Source organism: Portunus trituberculatus, chromosome 34 (assembly GCF_017591435.1).
Source record: "Portunus trituberculatus isolate SZX2019 chromosome 34, ASM1759143v1, whole genome shotgun sequence".
NCBI classification, from domain to species: domain Eukaryota; kingdom Metazoa; phylum Arthropoda; class Malacostraca; order Decapoda; family Portunidae; genus Portunus; species Portunus trituberculatus.
Genome location: NC_059288.1, coordinates 7,909,317 through 7,919,316, shown reverse-complemented (window position 1 = coordinate 7,919,316; position 10,000 = coordinate 7,909,317). Strand labels below are relative to the sequence as shown.

Sequence of the window (10,000 nt, the reverse complement as noted above, 5' to 3'; positions counted from 1 at the left end):
TATGCAGCACCACCACCACCACTACTACTACTACTACTACTACTACTACTACTACTACTTCAATTACTACCTATACAACAACAACAACAAAACCGCCACCACCACCACCACTACTACCACCACCACCATTACCACCTCCTTTAAGAATCACAGTAACGTTAATTTGCACGGTCGAAATCTCCTCCTCCTTCTCCTTCTTTACCTCATTAACCTCCGTACCGGTAATACCGTTTAAGTAATACCTGCGGTGTGATTAAGGTGGAGCTGGTGAACCTTTACCGTAATGAGTCCGCGTCACTTGAGGATTGGGCGACTAAGGTAAAAGGTGAAGAGCTACCGTGAGTCTTGTCCAGGTGATTAAAAGGTGACGGCTTAATTGACGTGTGGCTTCACCTGTTTTTACCTGTGGCGGTCAGCTGTTACGACTGACTCAGCTGTACCTTAGCGGTGTTCTTTCCTCTGTACCTGTGATGCTAATTAGGAAGCTGTGTCCTTGTACTGAGAGAGAGAGAGAGAGAGAGAGAGAGAGAGAGAGAGAGAGAGAGATTAAAAAAAGAAAAAAGAAAGGCAGAAAAGAAACAAAAAGGAATGATAAAAGAAGGGAATGAGAGAGAGAGAGAGAGAGAGAGAGAGAGAGAGAGAGACAGAGAGAATGTGTATAGTCATGGCATAACACCTTTTACCAATGATGAAAATAACACGTCAGCAAACCACAGTGTTACAACATGATGCAATTGATTTATGGACCAAGAAAATGCTGGCTATCATTACTTGGCATTTTCCTGGTGCAGTGCTGTGTGAGCGTGTATAATGAGAGTGGTGTGTGTCTTTGCATTCACTGCCTGGAAAAAAAAATGAGCCCCGTCAAGATGATGTGTAGGAATGCATCTTTTTCATTATCACTTTCCTGAATTCTCTCACCGCGACTGTTTTTACAGAGCCCACAGAGATCTTTGGCCGAGTTTCAGAGATGATTATCGGTGTTTTCAAAAGTGTTTCTCCAGTTAATAATGCAGAAATCTCGTCATTCTGCCTCTACAACCGTAAAAACACCTTAAAACTCAGTGTTCTCTCTCACTACGACTGTTTCCAAAGGCCATAGAGATGATTAGCAGGTTTTCAATAGTATTTCTCCAGTTAATAATGTAGAAATCTTGTCACTCTGCCTCTAGAACCGTAAAAGACACCTTAAAAATCTCTCTCTTCTCTCACCACGACTGTTTTCCAAGGCCATAGAGATGATTAGCGGGGTTTTCAAGTGTTTCTCCAGTTAATAAGGTAGAAATCTTGTCACTCTGCCTCTGAAACCGTAAAAACACCTTAAAAATATCGTGAAAATTTAAATAAACCCTTTTGAAATAGTGGACGTGAAGCGCAGAAGGGTTTGAGAATACGAGCTTAATGAAGAGCGGCCAGAAAGCTGCATGTTAGCGTGTTCTAATACTTTAAAATCTCTCTCTCTCTCTCTCTCTCTCTCTCTCTCTCTCTCTCTCTCTCTGGTGGTTGCGTCATGTGTTGGAGGTGCGCATTACTCATCCTCTGTACCACTAATTAGGAAGTCAGGTACACAGTGGCTAGGAGCGGTACGTACCATTCCACCCAAACTGTCCTTTTTGCTTTGGAATTTTACGTTATGTTGGAGCAATGGGCGGAGAGGAGCATTGCGCAGAGAGGAGCATTGGGCAGAGAGGAGCATTGGGCGGAGAGGAGCATTGGGTGGAGAGTAGCAATGGGTGGAGAGGAGCATTGGGCGGAGAGGAGCATTGGGTGGAGAGTAGCAATGGGTGGAGAGGAGCATTGAACGGAGAGGAGCATTGGACGGAGAGGAGCAATGGGCGGAGAGGAGCATTGTCTGGTGTACTCCTTAAGATGCATTGCTGAAAGTTACAAGACATTTTATTCCCCCTTTATTTAGCCTCTCTCGGACCTGCACGGAAACTGGCAAATAAGTGGGCCCCTTTTTTTTAATCGCTTAATGTTGCCCCAAGCCAGTTTTCCTTTCTCTTACAAAGAAAAAAATAATAAAATAAAAAAAAGCGGGAAGGACAGACAACGATATAAAATCCTCTCGCGGTTATACACCTACTCTGATACTCGTACTTCTGATCGCCACATTATTACTGGACACGCACTGACACGCACACACACACACACACACACACACACACACACACACACACACACACACACACACACACACACACACACAGACAGAGCAGGGTAGTTCGTTAGTCTTTGTCAAGATTTGGCCTTTTTCAGACGGTCATTCTTTTCCTCCTACTCCTCCTCTTCCTCTTCCTCCTCCTCTTCTTGCCCGGTGCGTCGAGAGAAAGAGAGAAGAGAGAGCAAAGGAGAAAGAAACGAGTTCACGGGAGAAGAAAAAGAAAAGAAGGAAATAAAGAACGAGAGACTTAGACATATATAAAAAGTCATTCGGTTCCTTTTTTTATCTTATTTTATCTTATCTTACTACTACTACTACTACTACTACTACTACTACTACTACTGAAATGGAGGACAAGTAAGTAGATTTTCTTTTATTTTGTCTACTGTTTCACGAGAGAGAGAGAGAGAGAGAGAGAGAGAGAGAGAGAGAGAGAGAGAGAGAGAGTCAAACTGCTCCCATTTACCCACACTCAAGGGAAATATACTCTCTCTCTCTCTCTCTCTCTCTCTAGCACCTTGGAACTACGTAAACCTGAGAACGCTTCTATTAACTTTATTCCTTCCTTTATGTGTATCACTTCACCCAAAATAAGGAACATTTTCTTAAGGGTTTCTACGAAAGGGTAAAGGCACAATAAGATATGCTGAAAGGAAAACGGAATTACTTAAACTTCAAAGGGGAAACTCTCACTGATACGTTTTGTGGCTGTTTCCCTTATTCTTTCTCTTTCCTTCGTGTGTTGCTCTGGTTTCATCTTCATTATTCTTTTTTTCTCTCTCTATTATTTTCTATTTTATCGTGTTATTTGCTTGTGTTTATTTGTATTTCTTTGAATTATTCTGTTTTGTGGCTGTTTCCCTTATTCTTTCTCTCTCCTTCATGTGTTGTTCTTGTTTCATCTCCTTTATTCTCTTCTTCTTCATTTTTCTATGTTATCGTGTTTTTTATAGAACACAAATAAAAGAATAAATGAAAATAGAATAAAAAGAAGGAAACAGACAAATAACAAAGACAACAATAGGAGAAAGATAAAAAGGAAAAAAAAAGAGAGCCGATGAATATATAAACAATAGAACACCAATGAAGAAGAGAGAGAGAGAGAGAGAGAGAGAGAGAGAGGAGGTCATTTGTCAGCCTTCCTTGTTAACCTTTGATCTGGTTTGACCTGCCGCCGCCTCCACGTGTCGCTGGAACTGTTGAAGGTAGAGGAATAGGACAAGTCGAGAGATAAATAGAGGAATAGGAGGAATAGGAGGATAGGAGAAGAGGAATAGGACAAGTTGAGAGGTAAATAGAGGAATAGGAGGAATAGGAGGAGATAGGAACAGGAGGATAGGAGAAGAGGGAGGACAAGTCGAGAGGTAAATAGAGGAATAGGAGGAATAGGAGAAGAGAGGAATAGGACGATAGGAAAAGAGGGGAATAGGAGAATAGAAGAGAGAAATTAGAGGAATAGGAGAAAAGAAGTGGAAAAATAAATACAGTAATAGGAGGAATAGGAGAGAGGGATAGGAGAACAGGAGAATAAGAGAAGAGAGGAATAAGAGAACACGAAAATAGAATAGGAAGAATAAGAGAAGAAATAGGAGAAAAGGAGAAATCGAATAATGAAAACAGGAATAGGAAGAATACATGATAGGGATAAGGGAATAGAAGAGAGGAATAGGAGAATAGGAAAATAGAGAAGTAGGAGGAAGAATAGGAGAAAAAGAAGTGGAGATGAATGGAAATAGGAAATTGTACCTCCATACATTTTCTGAAACTGCCTCAATTGAAATATGAAAAAGATAAGAAAGGTTCGTGAGGGAGAGGGAAAAAAAAAACTGGGCTGATGGTTCTTTTCTATATTTTTCGTCTTTTATTATTATTTTCTATTATTACCGTTCTTATTTATTTATTTATTTGTTTATTTATTGTTATTGTTATTATTATTATTATTATTATTATTATTATCATTATCATTATCATTATTATTATTATTATTATCATTATCATTATTATTACCTTTCTTATTATTATTATCATTACCTTTCTTCATTTTTCTCCTTTTTCTTATCATTATTATTGCTTTTCTCATCATCATCAGTTTTACCTTTTAGCGCACCACCCTCACTAGTTTCAAATTCTCTAGTTGAAGATACGCTTTTCTCCAAGGCATGTTTACAGCTCCAGTGACAGAAGAACAACAGGAGAAACACACTCAAGAACCCGGCTCGTCATCTCTGTGGCTTTTGATAAACAGTCGTGGTGAGAGAGAGATGAAACGCTTTGCTCTCTCACCACCACTGCTTTCCAAAGGCTCCAGTTAAAGCTACTCGTATTTTTTAAGACTATTTTGAGGGTTCTGATGATAGACTGATAAGATTTCTAGTTTATTGAGAGGAAAAGCTGTCTTGGAATCCCAGCTAGTTGTCTCTGTGGCCTTGGAAAAATAGTCGTAGTGAGAGAGTGGAAGGCGTTGCTGCATATGGGCGTCAATGGAGTAATGGGAGGGTGGAGAGGGTGGAAGTGGTGGGCGGCGGCTGTGTGAGGCGTAGAGGAGGCCTGGTGTTCTGAGTTCCAGCAGGGTTAAGATCAACAGGATTACGTCCCCTTACTTACGGCGAGGCTGGGAAACAGAAATAATGTGTCCCAAGGGAGTGCTGTCTAAAGGGGGTGTCCCAGAGAGAGAGAGAGAGAGAGAGAGAGAGAGAGAGAGAGAGAGAATGTGTGTGTGTGTGTGTGTGTGTGTGTGTGTGTGTGTGTGTGTGTGTTTTATAACCAGAGTAAATATTTTCCACTCTCACCATAAAAAGAGAGAGAGAGAGAGAGAGAGAGAGAGAGAGAGAGAGAGAGAGAGAGAGAGAGAGAGAGTACAAAAGGATGCTATTTGCCAGATTAGTAATTATGTGACAATGGACATGCCACGTATCTCTCTCTCTCTCTCTCTCTCTCTCTCTCTCTCTCTCTCTCTCTCTCTCTCTCTCTCTCTCTCTCTCATCGTGATACAGCATTCCTGGTAGTGTGTACTCATAATTCTCCGCTTGTGTGATGCAACAGTGCCCGGGTGACCACTGAAATTGTATTCGATTCTCCTTCATAGAATTCGATCCCACAAAGACACTGGAATTTGCTCGTTCGCTAGCAAACATGGGATTTTATAGGATTCGTGCAAGTGTGAGGGGCAATTACCCAAATGTTCGCAGATAATGTTGATCGTTGTGTCGTAAAATCGTATCAAATATTAGTATTTCACGAGATTATGACACGGTGATAGTGTTTAGATGGGACTGGTGTAATTTTAGTGGTATTTATAACACATGTTTATTCAGACGCTTTGCTCTCTCTCTCTCTCTCTCTCTCTCTCTCTCTCTCTCTCTCTCTCTCTCTCTCCATGACTATTTTCATAGGCCACAGAGATGATCAGTTGGATTCTCAAGACTGTCTCTCCTGTTGATAATATAGAAAGCTTATTAATTTGTCTATAAAATCTTAAAACACACACACACACACACACACACACGCGCGCGCTAAAACACTATTAAAACATCTAAAAACATCTTAAGTATTCTAAAAACACCCTAAAACACCTTTGAACGCTCTATAAAGATCCTAGAACACTCTTGGAACACCCTTACACATACGCAAAACACCAAATAAAGAGAACAGAATAATTATTTCCTTTCTCATCACTCACTTTATAATATGTAAATTAAAATAGAGCCTTTTAACCCCTTCAACACTGCGACGCATTTTTACCTTGAATTTGGGGTATCATTTCACCATTTTATTGACGTTAGGAAGGGTCTATGGAGGTCAGAAGATTAATGGCCACAGTCTTCACTATTTTAATCCCCCACATGAGTTTCTGAAGCTGTATAGAATCAAAAAATAGAAAGAATGAATGTGAAGATGTGTCCTGGTACTGAGGATGTTGAAAGTATTGTAAGTAAAAGCAAAGGTGTTACATAATATGGCTCTTGGTAATAAGGTGGTGGTGGTGGTGGTGGTGATAATGTCGAATGAATGCATATAAAACTCACTGATAACCACCAGATTGTAGGATATGCAGCAAGGTGTGAGATATTTATTCATTTATCTATCTATATTCTTGTTATGTATGCTCTCTATTTTTATACTACATCTGGTTCTCTATCTTTACCTCCTTCAGTATCATGACGCGTTTGTATATTCATTCTGGTTACTATTTGGTGATTTTAAGCAGATTCAGAAACTCATGTGGGGATTAGAATAATGAAGACTGTAGCCATTAACCTTCTGACCTCCACAGATCTTTCCTATTGTCAATAAAATCGTCTAATCATACCGAAAACTCATGATAAAAACGCGTCCCAGTTCTGAAGGAGTTAAGTTTTTGCGCCTGGGGTGGGTGGCAAGGCATATCCACCTCCTTTGTTATATTTTATTGTTAATGCAGCAGTAAATGTATCAATCAGTCAATCTACTTTAGCGTTCAAGATTAATAAACTCATAAACAAGTCGAGGTAATAATTGTCTCCTTGTACATAACGTTGACTTCATATCAAGCTTGTTTTCTTTCTTAATTTATACCACGTGGGCTTTTCACGGGAATTTCTGGGCTAAAGGGGATAATTTTTGTGGTACCTCCTGGTGGACAGGATTCGACGGTCTGATTGCCTTTGAGTACCATAACGTGTTTCCAAATTCATTCTGCTTACTATCTGGTGACTCTATACAGCTTCAGAAACTTATGGGGGGGGGATTAAAACAGTGAAGACTCTGGCCATTACTCTTCTGACCTCCATAGACCTTTCCTAATGTCAATAAAATAGTCTAATCGTACGCAAATCTCAAAATGTGCCCCAGTACTGAAGGGGTTAATTTCTACACGGGACACACACACACACTCTCTCTCTCTCTCTCTCTCTCTCTCTCTCTCTCTCTCTCTCTCTCTCTCTCTCTTGTGTGTTAGACGTAGGTAAACAAGTAGAAAGTTATTTATGAAGTTTATTGCCTAACTTTACAACGCGCTCTGTTTACTGGCCTTACGTAACGCTGAGAGAGAGAGAGAGAGAGAGAGAGAGAGAGAGAGAGAGAGAGAGAGAGAGTGTGTGTTCTGGCATCATTTCCCGGAAGTTGTAATATCATAGTCATACATGCTCTCTCTCTCTCTCTCTCTCTCTCTCTCTCTCTCTCTCTCTCTCTCTCTCTCTCTCTCTCTCTCTCTCTCTCTCTCTCTCTCTCTCTCTCTCGCAGTGCTCGATATATGGACAACCGATACCACTTAACTAAATTTAGGAAGAAAACAAAATATTACCCTCCAAACCTCTCTCTCTCTCTCTCTCTCTCTCTCTCTCTCTCTCTCTCTCTCTCTCTCTCTCTCTCTCTCTCTCTCTCTCGTAGGCCTTCAAGATATAGGGCATTAATTTATTCATAGAGTTGCATTAGTCTTGTGACCCTTTGTAGGAGCGGAAGGAGGAGGAGGAGGAGGAGGAGGAGGAGGAGGAGGAGGTAAGAAGAGGGAAAAGGATATAAAGAAGAAAGGAATGAAGACGAAGAGAAAGGAAGAACAGAGAGAGAGAGAGAGAGAGAGAGAGAGAGAGAGAGAGAGAGAGAGAGAGAGAGAGAGAGAGAGAGAGAGAGTCATATGTTTTCTTGGAAAATGACGCTGCTCTCGACACACACACACACACACACACACACACACACACACGTTTCTCCGGTTTCGTCACGTTATCATTATTTCCTGTCTTATCCTTGCCTGCTTTTAATTCATTTATTCATTTTTTTCTGTAATTTTTCTCAAGGTAATTGCTTTTCCGCATCGGTGACTTTTAACTTGCTAATGATCATCGAGACACGCCTTTGAATTGAGTCACCACGGCGGCCTCTTCTCTCATCCTAACTAAGCTCGTATTCTCAAAACCATCTGCGCTTCACCTCCACTATTTCAAAAGGCTTTATTTAAGTTTACACGAGTTTTTTAAGATATTTATTTTACGGTTCTAGAGGTAGATTGACAAGATCTCTGCATTAACTGGAGAAACACTCTTGAAAACCCCGCTAGTCATCTCTGTGGCCTTGGAAAATAGTCATGGTGAGAGAGATGAGCGACTTTTAAGGTGTTTTTACAGTTCTAGAGGCAGAGTAACAAGATTTCTACATTATCAACTGGAGGAACACTCTTAAAAACCCCGCTAGTCATCTCCATCTCTGTGGCCTTAGAAAAATAGTCATGGTGAGAGAGAAGAGCGACTTTTAAGGTGTTTTTACGGTTCTAGAGGCAAAGTGACAAGATTTCTACATTATTAACTAGAAAAACACTCTTGAAAACCCCGCTAAACATCTCCGTGGCGTTGGAAAACAGTCGTGGTGAGAGAGGAAAGCGTTTCTGAATACAAACACATGACAACAGCTGGCAATTGGGAGAGCTTCTAACAACATCATAGACTGTGTAATCTGATGCTCTATTAAGCCGCAATTCTACTACTTTACAAAGGCTCTTGTTGAGTGAGTTTACACAAGTTATCAAGGATGTTTTTATGTCTCCAGTGACAGATTAACACGATTTTACATTATTAAGTGGAGAAATAGTCTTCGCTACATATTTAATCATCTCTGTCTGCTTTTGTGAAGTTACGAGTATTTCTAATTAAGTTACGTGTGTTTCTAAGTGTTTTCAGTATTCCAGTGACAGATTAACACAATTTTTATATTATTAACTTGAAAAACAGCCATGAATACTCGACTAGTCATCTCTGCGTCCTTTGACAATAGCTGTGGTGAAATTACGCGTATCTTTTAACATTTCCATTAACCCAGTGACAGATTAACACGATTTCAACATTATTAACTACAAAAACAGTCTTGGATACCCTGTCAACCCTCTCTGCGTCCTTTGACAATAGTAATGGTGAAATAACGTAGATTTTTTTAGCATTTCCATTAACCCAGTGGCAGATTAACACGATTTCAACATTATTAACTACAAAAACAGTCTTGGATACCCTGACAACCATCTCTACGAACAGGAACAGTAGTGCACATACCACTTGCCACTTACATAACGACCATTAAGAGTTACGACCTACTTACTGAGACACGCCAAGAAATAGTCCCGAGCTTTAGTAGGCGCCAGCAGGAATCGAAGCCAGGCCACGACCTTCAAGGACAAGCCACTCTCCAGCTAGTCATAAGTCACCATAGCATAAGTGAGGGTTGGCCGACCTTCCTTGTCTGGTATCTTTAATTCATGGACATGGCCCCCTTGAGAGAGAGAGAGAGAGAGAGAGAGAGAGAGAGAGAGAGAGAGAGAGAGAGAGAGAGAGAGAGAGAGAGAGAGAGAGAGAGAGAGAGGGTGACATACTCTATTCCACAAAGCTGAAGTAAAAAAGCATCAATAAAGTGTTGCTCAGTATAGATGTTTTCTTTATTTACAAACAACATAGGGAATACATACAGTCCCCTTTTGTAAGTGTGTGTGTGTGTGTGTGTGTGTGTGTGTGTGTGTGTGTGTGTGTGTGTGTGTGTGTCCAAGGCCACTGCTATGCCTCATGTTTACTTATATATCTACGTTAACGATTACTGTCGACCTAAGTGTGTTTCCTTGGAGACTTGCTATGTGTCCTCTGTCACTCGTCTTAATCTTGAGCTTTACAGGTGACTCAGGTTTTTTGGGGGCTTTAGAACGGCATCTGTACAGGAAAACAAAAATCAAAATATCATCCACCGCGGGGCTTAACTTGTATTCTAAAGGGTTTTGCCTCTCGCCAAGACTGTTTTCAAAGGCCACAGAGATGATTCACCGCTTCCGTACCATGACGCGTTTCCATATTCATTCTAGTGACTATTTGATGATTTTATACAGCTCCA

The 10,000-nt window shown here is 40.6% G+C and overlaps 1 protein-coding gene across 1 annotated transcript in view; it reads left to right on the top strand.

The window, feature by feature from the left end:
* LOC123512740 (ATP-binding cassette sub-family C member 12-like) overlaps positions 1 to 10,000 on the top strand; it is a 51,771-nt gene that overhangs the window by 3,716 nt on the left and 38,055 nt on the right.